Source organism: Anomaloglossus baeobatrachus, unplaced genomic scaffold (genome assembly GCF_048569485.1).
Source record: "Anomaloglossus baeobatrachus isolate aAnoBae1 unplaced genomic scaffold, aAnoBae1.hap1 Scaffold_2771, whole genome shotgun sequence".
NCBI classification, from domain to species: Eukaryota; Metazoa; Chordata; class Amphibia; order Anura; family Aromobatidae; genus Anomaloglossus; species Anomaloglossus baeobatrachus.
Genome location: NW_027442259.1, coordinates 101,524 through 109,899, shown reverse-complemented (window position 1 = coordinate 109,899; position 8,376 = coordinate 101,524). Strand labels below are relative to the sequence as shown.

Genomic DNA, 8,376 nt, shown 5'->3' with positions numbered 1-8,376 from the left:
TCAGATGCCACAACCATCCCCAAACGGACTAGTCTACCCACACCTCTCTGATCAGTTTTCGATTTCCTAATCCAAAATTCAACTCCGTTTTCCACTGACATAATGTCACCCCAATCCAAGCCCCCGGGGAACGCCTTACTGGGCGATACCAACTCCCCAACCCGCAGGGCTCCAAAAAACGCCAAAGAAAAGGCTAACTTAAACAAACTCACCTCAAACGGAGATAGACAAACCCCCCACAACGCCCTACCCAGCCGGGTAGGGACCCAGTTCAGCCCAGCTGGGACCCAGTTTGAGCGAGGAACGGAACAAGTCCTTCCCACACCAAGGTTTGCAGGCCCTACCTCAGTCAGGGTTTCACCCACACTCTACAGCTCCGGAATGTCATGCTCTTCAGCCTCCTCCTCCTCCTGCGCATCCTCATCCACTTTACCCTCCACACCAGTCCCAAGCTGGAAGCACTGCAGCACTGCCTCGGCGAAGCGGCAACAGGCTGTGCTGCAGCTAATCTGCATAGGTGACAAACCCCACAATGCAGAAGAGGTGTGGACAGCTCTAAAACAGCATGCAGATCACTGGCTCACACCTCTGAACCTAAAGCCAGGAAAGGTTGTGTGTGACAATGGCCGGAACCTGGTGGCGGCTTTGAGGCGAGGCCAGCTGACACATGTTCCATGCGTGGCCCATGTGCTCAACCTCGTGGTTCAGCGGTTTCTAAACTCATACCCAGAGCTGTCTGATCTGCTGGTAAAAGTTCGCCGCCTGTCTGCACATTTTCGAAAGTCACCTACTGCTTCAGCCGGCCTTGCCGGCTTTCAGCGTCATTTGCATCTTCCGGCTCACAGACTGGTGTGTGATGTCCCCACGCATTGGAATTCAACTCTGCACATGTTGATCAGGATATGTGAGCAGAAGAGGGCAGTTGTTGAGTACCTGCATCACCTAAGCCATCGGGAAATGGGTCAAACTCCACACATAACACCTGAGGAGTGGAGATGGATGTCCGACCTATGTACCATCCTCCAAAACTTTGAGGACTCCACCAAGATGGTGAGCGGCGATGACGCCATTATTAGCGTCACCATACCGCTTCTCTGCCTTCTAAAACGGTCTCTGCTCAAAACCAAACATGATGCATTGCAGGCGGAACACGATGAGTTGGAGCAAGAAACAGTAGTGGGTGTGGGTGATAACACACAGCCCAGCCTCGTCTCATCACAACGTGCAGTGGAGGACTATGACGAGGAGGAAGATGAAGACATGGAGCAACTCTCCGACCAAATTGAGGATATGACATGCATACCAGTCATATGCTCAGTTCAGCGTGGCTGGCCAGAGGACAGGGTAGATGAGGAGGAGGAGGAGGAGAAGGAGGAGGACAGCATGTTCAGTCATCGTGTTGGTCTGGATATTGAAGTGATGGCTGTTAAGAGTCTGGCGCACATGGATGACTTTATGGTAAGCTGCCTGTCTCGTGACCCTCGCGTTAAGAACATCTTGGCCGACAATCATTACTGGTTGGTAACACTGTTAGACCCACGCTACAAGGAGAACTTTATGTCTCTTATTCCCGAGGCGGAGAGGTCAGCCAAAATGCAGCAGTTCTGGAAGGCCATAGTCACGGAAGTAGGCAAAGCATTCCCTTCACAAAACGCTAGCGTCATAATTGTAACACTATTAGTTAAAAGAAAGGGATAAACTGTAAAAAAAACAAAATAAGGCATAACTTTTTTTTAACCTCAATTTTTTTTTTTTAGATTTAACCAAAGAATGTGCACATTTGTTATAATAAACAAGTGAAAAATGTTGAAAATCAGTCATCCAAAGGTGTGTGAAAAAAAAATATATATATGGTACCAATAAAAATGTCACTTTGTCCTGCAAAGAATGCAGCCCCCCACATTATTTTTTTCCTCTGTGCGGCCCATACACCCAGCCGAGTTTGAGACCCCCTGCCTTACACTATATAGATATCATGTTCATTCCCCATCTATCTTGCTCCGGAGAGCATCTCCCTCCCCCGGCACCAAGAGCAGCTCATACTGAATTGTTACAATGACTACATTGACACCCCCATACTTTGCACTGACGAGGGGCAAGCACCCCGAAACACCGTGTCTGCAAATTGGGATTCTGATCTGGCTTATATATCCTGAGTCATATTGCAATGGATTGTTGAAAATCCACTTGTGACTTTTAGGATCGCTACTTCCAATAGGTGGCGCTGTGCTAGAGTTTGTCTCCTTTACTGGAGAGACAATTTGTACATTGACTAGTAACACTGCACACAGAAATGCACCTTAATATTCCACTGTTAACCCTTTCCTCCCAGCAGTAACACACAACTCCTCACCTTGATATCATGGTGATTTATGGTCAGAATGACTTCAATGCGATCAGTGATTTCTATTCTAGCTCTGCTCACATAGATTTTATATCCACACTCAACTATAGGCCGTTCTTCATATTTTGGGGGTTTTTAGTCAGATATACTAGTTTGTGCCTGTATAGTATTGGTGTAGATGGGAGTGTAGGGCATGGGTTACATGGCACTGTGGTGGGATACTGATGGGAGGTATTGGTGCTGTGTTTGAGGCTTCTACTGGGTATTTTCCTACAAATACTGGAACAGCTCACTGCTTAGAATGATCCTTCCCAGCTCTATAATATATTATATATACCCCACAATGCAGGCTCACACACACATTTGTCTCAAGTGTGTTGTAGGGACACAGATACAGTCTTGGTCATGTGACTAAAGGCTACTTTACACACTGCGATATCGGTCCTGATATCGCTAGTGTGGGTACCCGCCCCCATCTGTTGCGCGACACGGGCAAATTGCTGCCCATGCTGCACAACACCGAACAGAACCAGTCACACATACTTACCTGCCCGGCGACGTCGCTGTGACCGGCGAACCGCCTCCTTTCTAAGGGGGCGGTTCGTGCGGCATCACAGCAACGTCACTGAGCGACCGCCCAATAGCAGTGGAGGGGCGGAGATGAGTGGCCGGAACATCCCGCCCACCTCCTTCCTTCCTCATAGCGGCTTTGAGGCAGGTAAGGAGAGGTTCCTCGTTTCTGCGGTGTCACACGGAGCAATGTGTGCTGCCGCAGGAGCGACGAACTACATCGTTACTGCTGCAGTAACGATAATCGAGAATGGAGACCCATGTCACCGATGAGCGATTTTGCACGTTTTTGCAACGATGCAAAATCGCTCATCGGTGTCACACGCAGCAACATCGCTAATGCGGCCGGATGTGCGTCACAAATTCCGTGACCCCAACGACTCCGCATTAGCGATGTCGCAGCGTGTAAAGCCCCCTTTAGTGGGAGTGGTGTACAGGGTCTTAGCAGTAAAGAGTATTCCATATTTCTGCCAGATACCCACAGAGATATTGAAATCTGAAAAAAGAGACTTCTGCTCATTGAAGGTAAGAACTGCTCACATAGCGTTCAACTCCACAGCAAACGTGTGCTCTAGCACTGGCATCTCAGCAGGGATATTCCCCTACTACACATGTGTGTCTGGGTCGCTGTGACAGTTTACAGGACATAACTCAGGGCACCTAGACAGAAGGCAGAGGGACTACTTTCTATTTCTGGTGTAGATCTTAGTACAATATATATATATATACTATTACATGTGACACATGTACCTTGTATTACCATTATTCGCTGTATATGAACCCCTTTTCTCCGGGCATTATTTGTCTATAGCATTTTTCACGAACCTGAGGCAACTGAGAACCCTTCAGTGAAGGAATTCCACTAACCCTCACAATACCAACCAGGGGCCTCCCTGCAGTAACTCAGGTAGTTGTACCCATTCTCTTTCCGCATTCTATGTGTTCTTCTTCTTTCTTCTTTTTTTTCTTTTTTCTTCTTTTTATTTCTATCATGTAGTTCAGGGGTTTATAGATATATGTCCTGCATCTCATATTTCCTTTAGTGGTGCTTCTTACCCATTCTCATATCATTTACCCTAGTATTTCATGATCCTGAGGCGACTGAGAACCCTTTAATAAAGGAATCCTTTTTCACTTGAATTGTCAAGTGATACTTACCAGTGACTATCACGTAATGTTACAGGTAGTTGCATTTTCTTCCTCTTCTTTCTCTCCTTTCTTCTTTGTCACACGGTCCATTGTGTTATAGCCCACGTGTCATGATAACACTTGTACCATCTTTTCATTTAGATTCCACCTACAATTATTTACCGATTCCAGTTCTGAAATAGGCTTTCATCATCTACTCACTAGAATTCTCAAGTGCATAAGGTACTGAGACATATACATGTTCACACCATTATAAAGAACAAAGTATAAACATTGAGGTTTTTCTCACACCCATGTTCCTGTGTTCTTTGATATGATATGTGTTCATTTCCTTCACTATATAGGATTGCAAGTTTTCCATTTGTACCTTAATGGCAATGACGCTATACAATTGAACACATATCATCCTGTTATCCATATAGGTGTGTATTTACCTGCTTGACTATTTTTGGTTGTTTGATCCAGAATGTTTCTCCAGATAGGTCATGTGGAAATTTTCTTTCCTCAGTACAAATGTTTTCACTATGGCTTTGGAAAAATTTTTTGTATGTGCATCATGGTTATTTGACCCATTGTACTCTCAAGTAGCAATATATTGTACTGTTATGTTGTACTATGTACTAATTACGTGTTTATATGGTTTTGTAACCCTTTATGATCTTAGATAACTTTATCCTTGATAAAGACCTAAAAACAAGGTCGAAACGTTGGATGAATTATCCTTTTGCACAAATAAAGAATTTTCAGCATTCCAAGAGTTCTTTTCTTACGTTATTGATCACTATAGTGTGCCAGAGCTATTTCTATTGAATTGACTCTTATTTTTTCTGAGCACCTGCTATATACACAGTGAGCCAGACATATTCAAGTTTCATTCAGAAGGCAGAGGGAAGCCTTAGCAGCTGAGCCTATATCTTGGCTTGTGAGCATTAGAACAGGCCGGCGATTACAGGGTAACATGAAAAATGTCCAGCTTGCATTATGACTAGAACATGACAATATCCTTTTAAGTACTAACCTATGATGCGTTCCTAAGCAGTTGATGTTATATGTTCTACATTTCATTTTCTGCATACTTTACAAGTAGTAGAATTTGCTTTGATATAGGCAACTGGATTTTCACAATGAAAAGGCAAAGGATAACGCCCGAAAAAGACGCCATACATTATGTCAGTGCCATCACTGACAAACCTGGATTGACCATGAAATACATCAATCCCCTTAAAGGTGAGTTAAAACAAGTTTTAACTAAATTGCCTTAATATTGTCATGCATTAGAATGACTGTCTTAGGTAATGATAAATATTTTCTACAGGAAGAGGAGTGTTTGCTGAAACTGAAATCGAAAAAGGGAGTTTTGTTGCAGAATATCGAGGCGAGCTCACGTATGCACTTACGATGGTAGACAACTACTCGAGATTTATGGTTGTGGTACAAGTCAAAGATCTAATGGCCCATACTGCAGCGAAGGTCTTCCAAGCACACTTATGCAGACCTCATGGCTACTCAGAGAGAGTCCTCACAGATCAAGGCACTGCCTTTGAAGCGGAAATCTTCAAGGACTTCTGCAGCTTTTACCGATGCAGGAAGATGCGCACTACACCCTACCATGCTCAAACCAATGGTTATCAACCTGCTCAGGACTTTACCCCATATTCCAGATGTGGCCTTACAAGTGATTTATAGAGGGTTAACAATACGTTGGGATCACCGGATCTAATCTCCCTTTTTATACACCCTAAAATCTTGTTTGCTTTAGAATAAACAATAACATCATAAAGGTATAGCAGTACCGTTTCAAAGTTTCGGTGTCCCAAGCAGCATTCCATCAGCCTCTGGAAGGTTCCTGGCAAATTGCACAGCTCGAAGGGCATGCTTTTGAACTCGCAGAGACCCATCGGGGTGGCAAAGGCGGTCTTCTCCCGGTCTGCCTCAGCAACGGACACTTGCCAATAGCGACTAGTGAGATCAAGGGTAGAAAAATAATTTGCAGTTCTCAATGCAGCTAGCTATTCCTCAATACAGGGGAGTGGTGCTGTCCTTCTTCTTTAACAGGACCAACGGAGCTGCCCAGAGGCTACAACTGTCACGGATAACCCCAGCCTCCTTCATGTTGCTCAACATGTCCTTGGTACACTGGTAATGTGCAGGTAGTTTTGGCTTATATCTCTCTTTGATGGGTGGGTGTGCACTTGTGGGGATGTAGTGTTTGACCCCTTTTATTCTTCAAAAGTCTAGCGGATGTTTGCTGAAGACTTGCTCGTATTCTTGCACTAGCCTGTAGACCCCCTTCTTGTGATGTGAAGGTGTGGAGTCAGTGCCTACGTGTAATTCCTTACACCACTCCTCTGGCTGACTTGGTGAGCTGTCACTGAATGGGTGGGCTGAAGCAATGGTGGATGCTGCTGTTTGGATAGCATGTGTATCTACTGAGAACAGCTTATCAATGGTGGCAAATCGGAGCAGCTTAATCTCTTGCTCTCCGCAGTTCAACACTCTCATGGGCACTCTTCCCTTCCATATTAATGAATAAAACTATGATGTAAATAGCATATAGATACCCCACAAATGCAGATAAAAGTAGGTTATGGGAAAAGGGGGAAGAGAGAAACAGGAAAATAGTGGAATAAAGTATACCTTCCAGGTGGGAGAGGAAATGGCAGCACAGCCAGTGGAGGTGAAGCAAGGGGAGCCTGCAACTAAAGAGTTGAGAGCGTTATCACATGGTGACTGAGCCTGATTGTAACGGGAGCATAGAGGTGCCGATCCTGTCTTACCTGCGTTGGTGTAGAAGTGGGTGTCCTGTGGTGGAGTCAGCTGTGTGCAGTGGTGGCCGTGGGTTCTTTTATGTGCGACCGTAGTAATAGCTGCGCCCACTTCCTGTATGGGAGTGGAATGCAGTGAGGCTAATGGAACGCACGCCTGCGCATTTGTGTTTAACGTCGCGCATGTGCAGAACGGAGAAAAGGCTGCGCTCACTTCCTAATGAAAGGGAGTGAGACGCAGCTGGGAAGGGAAGGGAAAAGATTAGGGTTTGGGGATGATGAAAGGGCTTTCTACGGGCAAGGATGGCAAAGGGTGGCAGTGACGGAAAGTCAGGCAGCCTGTCCTGTCCTGTCCTGTCCGTCCGTCTTTTTGTATCATGAATTGGAAAGACTGCAAGGGGGAGGGGAGGTGCTTGGAGGAGGAGGAGTTATTCAGATTAATTGCAGTGGGCGGCGGCTGCAAAAAGCATCATTCTTCTTGTTTTTGCTCTGCAAAACAGCCTTTTCAAGGGTTGGCTTGGGTGACAAAATGTCTTCTGTAGGCGTGGGTTTGTCTCCCTCTCCCTAAGATGTGTCCGGTATAGGCCAGGGTGCCACTCAAGGCCGTAACCAATTCGGGTTATAGCTTCTCAGCCTTTTGGCTAAGATCAAGTGTAGTTTCGGAGGACGCTACCTTGGTCGGTACTGGAAGGTGCCTGGGATTGCACGTCTGCCGGCCTTGAGGAAGTGTGTGCGCCTTCTGGTGACACATAGCCCTCTTGTGCCTGGACGGTTCCCAGGCAACGGGAGGCGATCACCTTTGTTATTTTGAAGTCCTACTGATAAACAGAAAAAAAAAAAAATTAAATCTGTTCTTATCAGTTTAATATCTGATACGTCCCCTCTCTGGGGACCATATATTAAATGGATTTTTAGAACAAGGAGATGGAAAAAATCTTGCTCTGTCCACTCCACGCATTGACCTGGTATTGCAGTACCTCCAGGACCGGTGCACCCCTTCTTAACCCAGTTTCCAAAAGCAGAACTCAATTCACCTGATTCAAATGAGCCCCATTAGTGAATTGAAAGAAAGCAAAAACTTTATATGCACCTCAATTTGGCCAATTCACTTTTCACACTTTCACCCTTTTTTTTATCTTTCACACCTTTTACTTGCTTTATTGATGCAAAAGCTGTGCCAAATAGCAAACTCATCTCCACTCAACTTGACCAACTCTGCTATGTCCCGTGCAGTATCTTATTCTCAGTCTTATCTAGATCATTTGCAATTGAATAGAATAGATCCCTTTTGGACACATTGGATTCAGCTGCTGCAGTGACTGCAGGTGTTAGAAGATGCAGACTTGGCATCAGGTGCTGTCTATCAGATTCCACTCCAATTAAAGCTTCCATTGTTTTTCGGTGTTTTCTTTGAGCAATGATGATGTCTTTAGTGATCTGTTGGCTCCCTCTCCTGGAGGAAGAGTTTGCTTGCTCTTGGACTTTCAAAAAGAGAGGTCATGATAGACATTTAGCTTCTGAGCCCAATTGGGGACAGTCATGGGTGAT

The 8,376-nt window shown here is 45.3% G+C and overlaps 1 pseudogene; it reads left to right on the top strand.

The window, feature by feature from the left end:
- The first annotated feature begins 7,620 nt into the window (after window positions 1-7,620).
- LOC142265735 (U2 spliceosomal RNA) lies at window positions 7,621-7,827 on the top strand (annotated as a pseudogene).
- Window positions 7,828-8,376: the final 549 nt, after the last annotated feature.